This window comes from Panthera leo, chromosome B4 (assembly GCF_018350215.1).
Source record: "Panthera leo isolate Ple1 chromosome B4, P.leo_Ple1_pat1.1, whole genome shotgun sequence".
In the NCBI taxonomy this organism is placed as follows: Eukaryota; Metazoa; Chordata; class Mammalia; order Carnivora; family Felidae; genus Panthera; species Panthera leo.
Genome location: NC_056685.1, coordinates 61,283,141 through 61,295,667, shown reverse-complemented (window position 1 = coordinate 61,295,667; position 12,527 = coordinate 61,283,141). Strand labels below are relative to the sequence as shown.

The 12,527-nt window shown below is 33.6% G+C and overlaps 1 protein-coding gene across 10 annotated transcripts in view; it reads right to left on the bottom strand.

The window, feature by feature from the left end:
* CCDC91 (coiled-coil domain containing 91) overlaps positions 1-12,527 on the bottom strand; it is a 347,760-nt gene that overhangs the window by 136,043 nt on the left and 199,190 nt on the right. The window lies entirely within an intron of this gene.

Below are 12,527 nucleotides of genomic sequence, written 5' to 3'. Positions count from 1 at the left end.
AAAAGTCATTTGGATCTCAGACAAAACTTGGAGTCTACTGTTGGCATGGGAATTTTTTTTGACAGTTGTACATATCTGAAATACAACACTCTTCTGCATTACAAAATACACATTTGTGAATATTGAACACATTCATATATAACCTACTTTAAGCTTTCGGTTTTAAGTTTTCCTATTGCCAACACTACAGTTTTTTGGCTCCGATGTTACTTCCACACACCTTCTCCTTAAAAAAGGCCAAGTCATAGAAGATGATAAAGAGGGTGAGCAGTTCTGTTAAATATAAATTCAGTTCAGTGAAGACCACACAGGATGAGGAGTGTATGAAAGCTGCTGAAAAAAAAAAAAAAAGAAAAAGAAAAAGAAAAAAAAAAAAAACAGACATATTTCACTGGCTGACAAAACTCCACATCCTCTCGGCACACTGTAATATCCCATGGGCCAAGCATGATCTTCAAGACCACAAGTCAAGTGAAAGCAGATGGAAACTCTGAGCAATTTCATACATAAAAGAACTGCCCCCCAGGAAGTTCACGCCCCTAATATAAAAAGGTAGAAGTCAAAGTGTGGAAGTCAGAATCTCAAGGCAGTATTCATAAGGAGTAATAAAACTTGGGAGACTGGACAAACTTAAGTGGGTAGTGTAAATGCTGGAACCTCAGTCAGCTAAATATAAAGATGTTAACACTATCTTAAGGGAAGCCAAATCAGCATTTGAAGATGTTCCACCCACTCACTTCCTTATTGGAAATGCTTAATACATTATTATCTTTTTTCTTTCCTTTTTATGAAAGCATTATATGTTATACTTAACATGTTCCCAATATTATATTACATGCTATTTATAAATTCTAAATCATTCTAAAATATGTATTCAACCATATACATAAGAATTCTTTAGCAAATATTCTATTTTTGAAGGTCTCTCTGGATAATAAACTACTCATAATCGAAATAGTAAGTTGAAACAGACACATGTCTTATAGAAAACAGACCTTTGGCACATTCACCAAGAAAAGAAAAATAAGCCAAATCTCTTCAATAATCTCTGTTTTGAAAATAGATTTACTTGGTTGGAAACAACATGCATTAAGGAGCTAAATAAATAAATATGCATGTATTTTTAAAAACTTACACAAAAATATTTTTTAAACCTCAGGATAAGTCTCAACTTTTCAGATAATTAACTTTCTTTTGCAAATGTTAAACTGTCTGATGATGCTACCGCTCCTATAATTCAATAGTTGTCACTCTGAAGCTGCATAATTACTAGCAAATTAGTAAAGGAAAATAAAGCTCTGACTGAGGTTTAACCAAAATTTAAAGAAGTGCTTTATCGAACTGCTTTAGCCCTTCATTTATTCATTATACATCCTCTAAAGATTCCATAATGATTAATTTATATAAGGCCACAAAATTTAACCACTTAAACTGTGATTCGATAATGTAAAATTATAATTTACCTTTGGTAAAATATAATATAGCGTTGGACTTCAGGAAATTTAAAGAACAGTATAGTCATAAACAATTCTCTTGGGTATATTCATGACATCTTTCATAGATAGAAAAATGCCATTCTTTTCTGGGAATTTGGATATGACAGACTGTTTTGCTTAATGGAAAAAACTGTTTTCACTTTCCTATTTGCCATGGTTTCAAATAATCTCACAGTTTAACCAATTTTAGTAGATTTCATAGATTATATAGATCTTTAGTAGATTCCTCCTTTGGAGGAACAGGTACGTTAGTGAAACAAAACATTTTCTCACCATTATTAAGAAACACAATTAAACAGTATTTTTTTCTAGTAATTTATTTGTACACCATATGCTCATTTTCATCCAAACTTCAAGGAGGCAAGTACTTACTATAGGACAATGAGTCAAATAAGAGCCAAAGCTATGGTTATGGAACATGGCGAAAAGCTATGCAGCAGTAACCAGCCTTTTATATAGTTCAAACCTCTCATCTTAGCCCCATTCAGTTACTTAAATCCACCCATCTGCAGGACATGAATGAAGATACTAGGAATACAAGGATTTAAAAAAAGTCTCTCCTCACTGAGTGCAGTCTATTGTTGAAGAGAAATATTCTCTAGATAACTACACACCACAGGAATATGCAAGGTATGTATTAAAGAAAAGATGCCCGAAGCCTGCCTGTAAGGTTCACTGTTATATGCAAAGAATATTAAATAGATAAGAATAGTTGGAGTTAAGAGTGGAGACAGGAAGGTAGCAAACTAAGCAGGTGCCAGATATAAGAAAACCTTGTATGTAATAACAAGAGAGTTTTAAAATTTGGTCTAATACTACCCAACACTGTATTATCGGTGCCACAGTCCAAACAAAACAGGTAATTTCCAAAAACTTGACTCACAACTACAATATTAATCATTATGGACATGCTGAAAACACAAACTGACAGTAGCCACCTGCTTTTACAGTATGATCCATCATTATATAACTGGATAGTTATGTTCCAATGTAATATACGATAGTAATTGCCTTTATTATTTTGTGTAAGTATAAAAATGAACATTAATCTTAACAGTTCCCTGCAATGTATTTTTTTTCCTCCGTAGTTTTGTCTATAAATATCAAAGATACAAGGAACAACACTATAAAGAGGTGTCTGAAAGAATTATTTCCTTTATAAGCTATTTTAAACTACTCTCAACAAAGATACAGCATGAAGACTCATGGTATGTAGAGGAGAAAAAGAAAGATGTATCCACATATTCTGTAATGAAAAAAATGTTATTAAAGGCAGGGAAAGTTTTATTAGTTTTCAACATATTTAGGTTTTAGCCTCAGTTCTATCAGGGATGGCCTGTGTCATCCTAGGGGATTTAATTCATTGAGTTTAAGGAAAACCAATAACCATACCTCTTTGAAAAGAATTTCAAATATGTGAACAAGAGTGTAGGTCCCTTTAGTGCAGGAATTATAATTTGCTATTAATCATACACAGCGCACACATGTAATAGGTATCTGGTGAATGATGATCCTTGTACTAGGATGAATATTTTTTATACAAATCATATTACGGACAATACCAATATTCACTGGAAAGTTCACTAAGCTTCAAACTGTAACTACCAAGTTCATTTACCAAATTCGTTGCTAAGCACATTCAATCCCTACCAAGTATTTCAATTTTTAAGTTATTATTTTTGACTAGAAATGTCCATCCTTTCTACTCCATAGGACAAATTCTGAATAAATAAAATGAAGTGTGTGAAGGACCGCAAAGTTCTTGGAAGGAAAAGTATGTTATAAATTCTACAATTATTAGACTCATAGAAAATAAATATATTAAGTCAAAAACCACTCCACTCCAACCAATACCATAAGCAGTAGATACATATTTTTAATGGAATTGAATATATGCTGGAATTTAAAGGAGAAGTATAGCCAAAATATACTACTAGAACCCAAACTACAGTCTACTGTCTCAACAAATCCAGTTTTTCTTCTCCCTTGAAATAGTCCAATACTTACAGATCTGATCCGGCCTGATCAAATTAAATGACTTGTCCAGATTTGCAAAGCAGATGTGTCTAAAGAACCAGATGGTCTCCAAAACATTAATATCATGTTGGTATTTAGGATATACCTCAAAAGAACACACTGTAGCTAATTTTAGGCAACAGTAATTACATGATTTTAAAAGCCACCCCCAAATTTTCTGTATCAATCCTCTAAGTCATACTTTGCAAATGAAGAAAGGTATAAAGTTACAGAGCAAGCTGGAAGCAAAGGATAGAATAAATAGACTGACTAAAATTTAAGCCCTAGAAGAACTTCTTTTGTTCAATTCACTCACTTACCTACCCAATATATCTGCAGTAGTACCTCACCCACAGAAGACATTAGACAAATATGTGCTGGATGAACTGAAGAAATAAATCATAATTTTGGCATGTCCAAGCCTGATTGTTTGCCTCTTTATAGACGAACTATTAGAACTTTGATGTTAATGATGTCTGTAATTATATTCTTAGTTCAGCTTTTTGACTACAGTAGTACGAAATAATTGTTGTAAAGGGTCATTTGAAGTCAAGCACAATTTCACCTTTCTTGAAAAAACGTAAGTTTGCTTTTCAAAAATATATTTCAGATATTTTCCAGTTTTTAACTAAAAATACAATAAGCAAAACTAAAAGATATCTGCAAAATGAGTACATTAAAACTCTGAAGGGATACTTTCATGTTTTTTTTCTTTTTAAACAAAATATTACTTTAAATTTTGCAAAGCTATTAAACTACTAGTATATCTTATAATATTATCTCAGCTTTTCAAACATATTGCAAGCAAGTTTGTTATCGAAAAGGAGAGCCTCCTTGACTGAGATACATTTGGAAAAATGATGAATCTCAGTCATTTTACCAACCAATTCATCCATCTTTTTTCCATGGGCTCTACCTCATTATTTCACAGATAAAGAAACAGGCATTGAGGTTAAGAAACATACCCAAAATCATATAAAATGACTCCACGGAACAAAGAATTGAATTCAGATCCACCCACTTTGTTCCTCGTTTGTCTTAGCTGTTCTAACCAGATGAAACAGATTTCTCTTCACGAACTAAGCACTTACTCTATTTTTACAGCCCCTTCATCATTTATTTAATCTTCATTTATTCAACTTTATTCATTGAACGTATACTTTATTCTAGGTGCTGCTCTAGGTACTGGGGATACAGAGTGAACAAAACAGACATGAGCTTGACTCTCCTGAACTTACATTATTGGCAAGGGGATAGAGAGAGTGGGTAAGACAAGGAAGATTGGACATTAGACAGTAAACCATTTCTGATGTTACAGGCTATGAAGAAAAAGACAGGATTTAAAAAAATACTGGAAAAGACAATTTTTAAAAAGGATAGTCAAGAAAGAGCTCTGTGGAGAGACACAAATAGAGTTGAGATGTCACAAGTGAACAGAAGTTCAGCCATATAAAATGTCTGGGGGAAGAACATTTCCATCAAAGGAAAAAATGCAAAGTCCAAGGGTAGAAATAAGGCTGATGAGTTCAAGAACTAGAAAAAAGGCCAATGTGGATCATATGAACCAGAGAATTCCATCAGATGCTATAGCTACACCAGACTTCTTTTTATCCTTAACCAGGTCAAATTTCTTTTTTTTTTTTCTTCTTAATTTTTTTTTTTTTTTAACGTTTCATTTTTGAGACAGAGAGAGACAGAGCATGAACGGGAGAGGGGCAGAGAGAGAGGGAGACGCAGAATTTGGAAGCAGGCTCCAGGCTCCGAGCCATCAGCCCAGAGCCCGACGCGGGGCTCGAACTCACGGACCGCGAGATCGTGACCTGAGTTGAAGTCGGACGCTTAACCGACTGAGCCACCCAGGTGCCCCAACCAGGTCAAATTTCTTACCAGAAGGACTGTGGTCTTGTTGACCCTGTGCCTGAAAAGTGAATCAGAGATCAGAAAAGTAGGTAGAAGACCAGAACTATGGAGAACCATGAAAAGGCATTTTAATTCTATTCTAATTGCAATGAGAAGAGAAACCCTTAAAGGATTTAAACAAGGAAGCATCTATAAACCATTTTTTAAAATATCTTTGAACAAAGCAAAGCAAAGTAGCAAAAGCACTCAAATGCTATTAAAACTTTCTCCACCAATGGACAATTTGTGAAAGAATAAAAATCCATAGCACTGATCTTTGTGGGCAACTCAGATACAATAATATTAGGAACTTATAATTAATGTACCATGCATAAAACATTTTTTATTTAGTATAAATAAGAGTAATGCAATTTTCCTCTCTGGTAATGAGGAGTTAATCCTAATAAGAACAAGCTGAGTGTTTTTCATACTCTCACAAAAAAGTGCCATAGATGTTTTACAAGTATATCTGGCAAGTAATACGTGAACTTCATCTGGACACTCTATTAGCATGCAGTTCATTTACAATACTTAACTTTCTCCATTTTATAAATAGATTGGCAACAAAGACTATAAAAATGAAGACAAGAGTGTCCAAATGATGGCAGCTGACTAAATTTGGCTCTAAATGTTGAGCCTGGTTTCCAACTTGTCTTAGTGTTCAATGACTCTTGACTAATCAAAAATATCTCTTGCCAATTTGGGGGCCTAAGACATCAATCTATAGCTTTGATGACCTGTAGTGTGGAGGTTTGATGTATCACAAATCAAACTGATATTTTATATATATATATATATATATATATATATATATATATATATATATGTATATATAAAAGGCCTCTGGTGAGTGAGCTAGTAATCCAGTTTAGATATATACATATGGATGTGTTAGAAGAGAACATCAGGCTATCTCTGAAAACAATATTTAGATATTTTAGAAAATTTTGTTGGGATAATGTGATTATTTAATCACAAATAACGTGATTAAAACCTATCATTGAGAGGTGATTTAAAAGGGCAACGGAAGAAGGATTAGGAAGTATAACTCTCTATAGAAAAGACTTCGGTATGGACTTAAGGCTTTCATTTACTCAAAACTGGCTGCAAATTCAGGCTTAGGTTCATGATCTCCTGCTACCCTGGCTGGCAGAAGTTAGGTCCTGTAAATTCAACATTCTCTTGGGGAGAATGAAGGTGCATCTTTTCTTGAAAGTATGTCTGAGGAGTGATAGTGATGAATTTGGTCACAGTTCTTTTTAAAAACAGGACAAACACTACTACCTAAAATTATGGGGAAAAAATGGATTAAAAAACAAAAGATTTCTCTTTCCCTTTTCCTTCATTTAAAAAAGGAAAATTAACAAGGTCATGTTGAGACTACAAAAAATGTATCCTGCTACAGATTTCAAGTATTTGGAATTACAGTGATCCTCAGGTTTTTCTATGTATTTGAATTGCATACAATAGTACTATATAATTCAAAAAGAAAAATGTTAAATTATGGGTGTAGATCTAAACATGGAAATTCAATATAGTCTAGCCATGTTATAAAGTGCTTTGGACGCTGTGAAAGCCAAAGAAAATCTTCAGGACAGAGGGAATCATTCCTGTTGGCCTTGTTGTTAAGGGATTCTAGTAACATAAGAGTTGTTACCTCAAACACCACAAAAGTCTCCCAGTGAAAATTTCTTTTGTGCCATGGACAACACATTAAAATTAAGAAGTTTCTAAAATTAAGTACAGCACAGAGCCTCTGCATGTCTGCCTCCAGATACTTTAAACTTCTGAAAAGCTGCCATATGGATATGCCTCACCCTCAGATGCCACAATATTGTTCCTTGTGACTTGAGTAAGAGCTACAGTTGAAGGAAGGAAGGAAGGAAGGAAGGAAGGAAGGAAGGAAGGAAGGAAGGAAGGAGAGAAAGAAAGAAAGAAAGAAAGAAAGAAAGAAAGAAAGAAAGAAAGAAAAGAAAGACAGAGGGAGGGAGGATGGGAGGGAGGGAGGGAGGGAGGGAGGGAAGGAAAAAAAAAAAGAATTGTGACTAAAACAACAGAGCACCTGGTTGCAGCAAAAACTATGCGTCTCATTTTCTGAAATATCAGAGACCATGGGAAAAAAGAAACCTATCTCAATGTCAGAAATATTTGGCTTAAATACACATGCATTAATGTTCCAAGGAGGCAGTATAACTGGCTGAATAGAGCCCTGCATCACACTTTGAATGACCCGGCTTTTATATAAAATTTCCTCTACTTATGTGTTTGATAAAAGTACTATGCTTCTCTACGTAAGATTTTTTTACCTTTAATAAAGGGGGAGAATAATAGAGTTTCCTCTCTGCCGATGACAAAGGAGTTCTGTGAAATTATGAATGCTAATTTAATTCTTTATGTTGATACTTCAATATAGGATTATTCTAACCATTTGCTGGTATCTGAGAATTAAGTTCCTTACTTTTCATGATAACTGATGCTAGGTAAATACAAGTGAGGATCAACATTTTTTTTTCATTTACTAGATTTAAGATCATTAAAGTGAAGCATTTTCCTCCAAATTAATCGAGATTCATCATTCATTAAATATAGACCTCAAAGATTAGAAAAGAATGTTTTCCCACTGTAAAGCCATCAACATGGAGAGAGATTAGAGTTTTCATTAAAACCAATTTTATTAGAGGACTTATTAACGAAGATTAAATTTTCCTTTATGTTTTTTTTTCCATCATAAAGAGAATAATGTTGATGACAAGGTAAAATACTTTCACTGGGTTCTTTTTCTACAGAAGTGAAAATATTTGAGGTGATATGTAAAAGATTTAAAATCAACCAGACTGGGCACCAAACAATCAGAAATCCATCCCCAGTAATGGGGCACATACCAAACCTCCTGCAATGCCAAGCTCCAGCTTGATTGTATGCGGTAAGAGAGAAGCCCCAGAGGAAGGAACAAAATCATTAAAGTGGTTCAGAAGAATTATTAATATACTAACTGGTATGGAAGTATTTCACCATTAGAAAATGGCACAAAGTGGTGCTTGCTAGATGAACATTGGCCTACATTAGGTTGTTACCATGGATTAATTACTAAAAACATTTGGTTACATGAATATATTGCTAAAGCAAGAAAAGAGAATAATCCTTGAACTTGATGCTTCCATATCTTTCAAATTTTATACTGCATATGCATACATATGTTACCTTGTCAAAAAAAATAACTTTGAAAATAATAGGGTAAATCCTATGGTTTGATAATTTATCCTTGGTATAAAATCTATATTCTTATATATAAAGTATCCCCAAAGCTGATGATTAACAAGAACTTAAATATAAAATCAAAACCAGCCTTCTATTATGATACTGGGTTGCACACTAATTACAAACATCACAGACATCTTAAGATGCTACTGTCCCAAATGTCACTGGCTATTACATCTCTGCTCTCCTTCCTCAGAGTCTCTGTCTTATCATTCAAAGAATATAGGTAATCAGTCCTCTCTTGTATCCTTTCAAACAGGCAAAAGATTTAAAAAATTAAAAATAGCTTGTTGTGAGAGATCCTCATTTGGATTTAAAAAATTGAATAAGAAAAACTTTCATCAGTTTATCTTTTCTGCCTCTAAGAACTATGATATGCAGTCTTTCACTAACTGGAATATTGGTGACAAGAAAAGAAAAGAAAAGAAAAGAAAAGAGAGAAAAGGAATAAAAATTAATGAAAGTAAATCTGTAACACACACATCAATTTTTCCCCTAACACTTTTTAGGCACTAACACTGAAAATGCCTGAATCCAGATAGACCTTGCTGACAATTCAGGTCACTGGAATAAGGAGAGAGTTAGAACTACATAACTGATATATTACACTGACTAGAATAGTTACAGAAATTATATTCTGTAAAGAATATAATCACTCTTCCAGCATTATTACTAGATGTAGAAACCGATTTAATAAGCTTAGATAAAAGGAAAATTTGGAAAAAAACTTTCAGTCCCATGAGAATAGGTCAAACTTCATTCAGGTCAATATGAAGAGACAGTATTACTATGAATGGAAGATACTTATGATAGAGTAGCTTGATAATATTTTTGGTATTTTTATTATTATGATAATAATATAATATTTTTATGATAATAGGCAAAAATCTTATAATGAATCAACAACATCTGGGTGGGCAGGACACATATTGATAAAATTTTCAAATGTGATCAACATTAGTTACATATATTAACCTGATGTGATATAAAAATTGAACCCACAGCATTCAAAACGCATTTTAGAAGGTAAGCCAATAATAACCAATGGGGAAAAGGCAGATCTTACATGTCTTAAGAAACAACTAACTACATAAATCCCACAAATTTACATTTTTTTAATCTTTGGAGGTATTTTTCAATATCTGCTTTGAAGCAGAAATTTGAAATTTATATCCTCAATACAGTATGAAGTATTCTACCCTTTATTCCTTTGACTCTCAGTCTGATATACCACTCATAATATAAAAAAGCAAGCTTTAAATCTATATTAGAACAAGTTCTCTTGCAAGATTTCCAACGCCTTTTGGTTTTGGCATGGCTGGAAAAACCACAAGAATAGCCTTGCATGCAAAATTCTGGCTTAGCCCAAGAAACTCAGAGGCACACAGAGCTATTCTCAACTACCAAACTTTCTCAATCCTCTGCTGAGGTTAAGTTTGGTGGGAGGGATAAGAATGGACAAGCCAAGTCGTTAGTTCCAAACCAATCACTAGTATCTAGCATGCTGTTAGGCCAAAGTCTATTGGCAACAGCAAACATCCGTATTTGTCCAGGAAAAATCTGATCATACGATAAAAGCTGGAATTTATGAGAATCCTTGTTCAATCAAATAACTGAAACTATAAATTTATTTCATACCTTTGGGTTAACAAAATAATGGAATTTAAAAAAAGATAAAGGACAGGTCTCACACATCCTAAATATTTATTTCTCCCCTCTCTGCACAAAAAGCTAGCAATCTTTAATCAAGGGAAAATATCAAAAGAAGAGAAAACAAAGTTGTTTCCCCCTCCTTGGAGCAGAACTTTATACAATACAAGTAATTCTACACCCTGGGAAAAACTAGTCTCCTAAATGTAATATGCTCTCCCTTATAAAACAGTACAAACAACTTAAGAGTTCAAATAAAACACTAGCAAGTAGATGCTTTGAAAAATGGAATACAGCAGGCATGTGATACTTCAGCCTGGCATTTAACATATGGTACACTGCTAAAACTCAAAGCAATCCTTACCAAAAGGTATTTCAGACGTACTTAACCTTTACAGAAAATGGAAAGGACTGACACTTTCAATAAAACCAAGGTTGGTTAACATGGGAAATGAATATATCAAGAATTTTAATCAAGATAATTTCAGAAAAACTTAAGTTTATGTAGAAATGTTGCATCATCTGCTATGAATAACAGAAAGTTCATGTGCCTAATATATAAAAATTCTGGCATATCTGATTCAATACTCATATTTGAACGTAACAAGAAGAAAAAACAAATACATGAGAAATTCTCTTCATGAGATGTTCTAAGACTAGAGAGAATCTACTCATTCTTATTTTCTCATTAAAGTAGTCAAGATGGTATTTACAAGTACTATTAATGTGTCAAGCACTCTTTGGGTTTTACCATCTGGTTTGTAATACACAGAATTAAAGATCAATACATCAGTCACGCTTCCGAAGTAGAGACTAAAAGAGGAATGGGTGTGTGTGTGTGTAAATATCTAGTTTAATAGAAATATCTTGAGATGTGTAGATATCTATAAAGATATCTGTAAGGATAAGTTTTGTAAATACACTTTGGTTGAAACATGTGTACACAAAACACCAGCATGAGAAAAGAAAGCTTCAGATTTTGAGAAGACTGTATACAAAACTCTTTAAGAAGAATGCGATGACCAGGAACTACATATCACCAAAAAATGGACACAGAAAATGTTTAGATTAGGCACAAGAGGGCCAAGAAACATAGAGTACACCTTAAATCAGTATAGTTATAATTTATTTGGTGTGTGCATATAAATCCTAAACCAAACTACATTTTCTTCTTTGTCTTTTTCAGGCTATTCCTTTTTTTTTTTAAGTTTAGTTATTTATTTTGAGAGGGTGGGGGAAGAGGCAGAGAGAAAGGGAGAGAGAGAATCCTAAACAGGCTCCATGCTGTAAGTGAAGAGCCCAATTCAGGGCTCGATCTAACGAACAATGAGATCAGAACCTGAGCTGAAACCAAGAGTTGGATGCGTGACCAACTGAGCCACCTAAATGCCCCCTTTTTAGGCTATTCTTTTTTTTTAAGTTTATTTATTTTGAGAGAGAGACAGAGACAGGCTCTGTGCTGTCAGCACAGAGCCTGATGTGGGCTTGAACTCATGAACTGTGAGATCATGACCTGAGCCAAAGTCAAGAGCCAGACGCTCAACCAACTGAGCCATCCGGTGCCCCTCAGGCTATTCTATACACCATTTTTTGCTAATCTGTCAACTAGGTCAAAATTCAATAAGTTTCAATACTTCTCATATCTGCTATGATTTGAAAAATATCCAAATTCCTTACATTTAAACAATAAAAACAACAGAGTATAATTTAATTTAAAAAATACACAAGTTGTGACAGAACCAAGAAAATAACTTGTAAATGTAAATTCAGGATGAAATAAAAAACTCTGTATAGAAAAATTTCACAAGTGAAAACTCCTTTTCTAACTGTTCTACCTTAAAGCAAACACCACACACACACACATACACACACACAAGGAAGGGGGGAGGAGCCTGTTGTCATTGTCTCTATACAGTAGTAAACAAAACTGTTAACCAAGAAATATGTTCATATCTTATTTATGTCAAATTGGAAGTTTTAATGAATGAGACTCAAAGTAAGATAAAATAAAAGCAATATGTGAATTTAATTTCTTGAGCACTTTCCACTCACTGTAACAGCATGTTAGCAATAGTTCCAGCTTTGAACTTTAACACACTGAGTCAACTACTACTTCCTTTGGAAAATTCTTCCCAAAAGTTATTTAGGATAAAAAGAAAAGTCATTTTAAGAATGTGTCAGCATCTAAAATAGCTTTAGCTCAAGTGC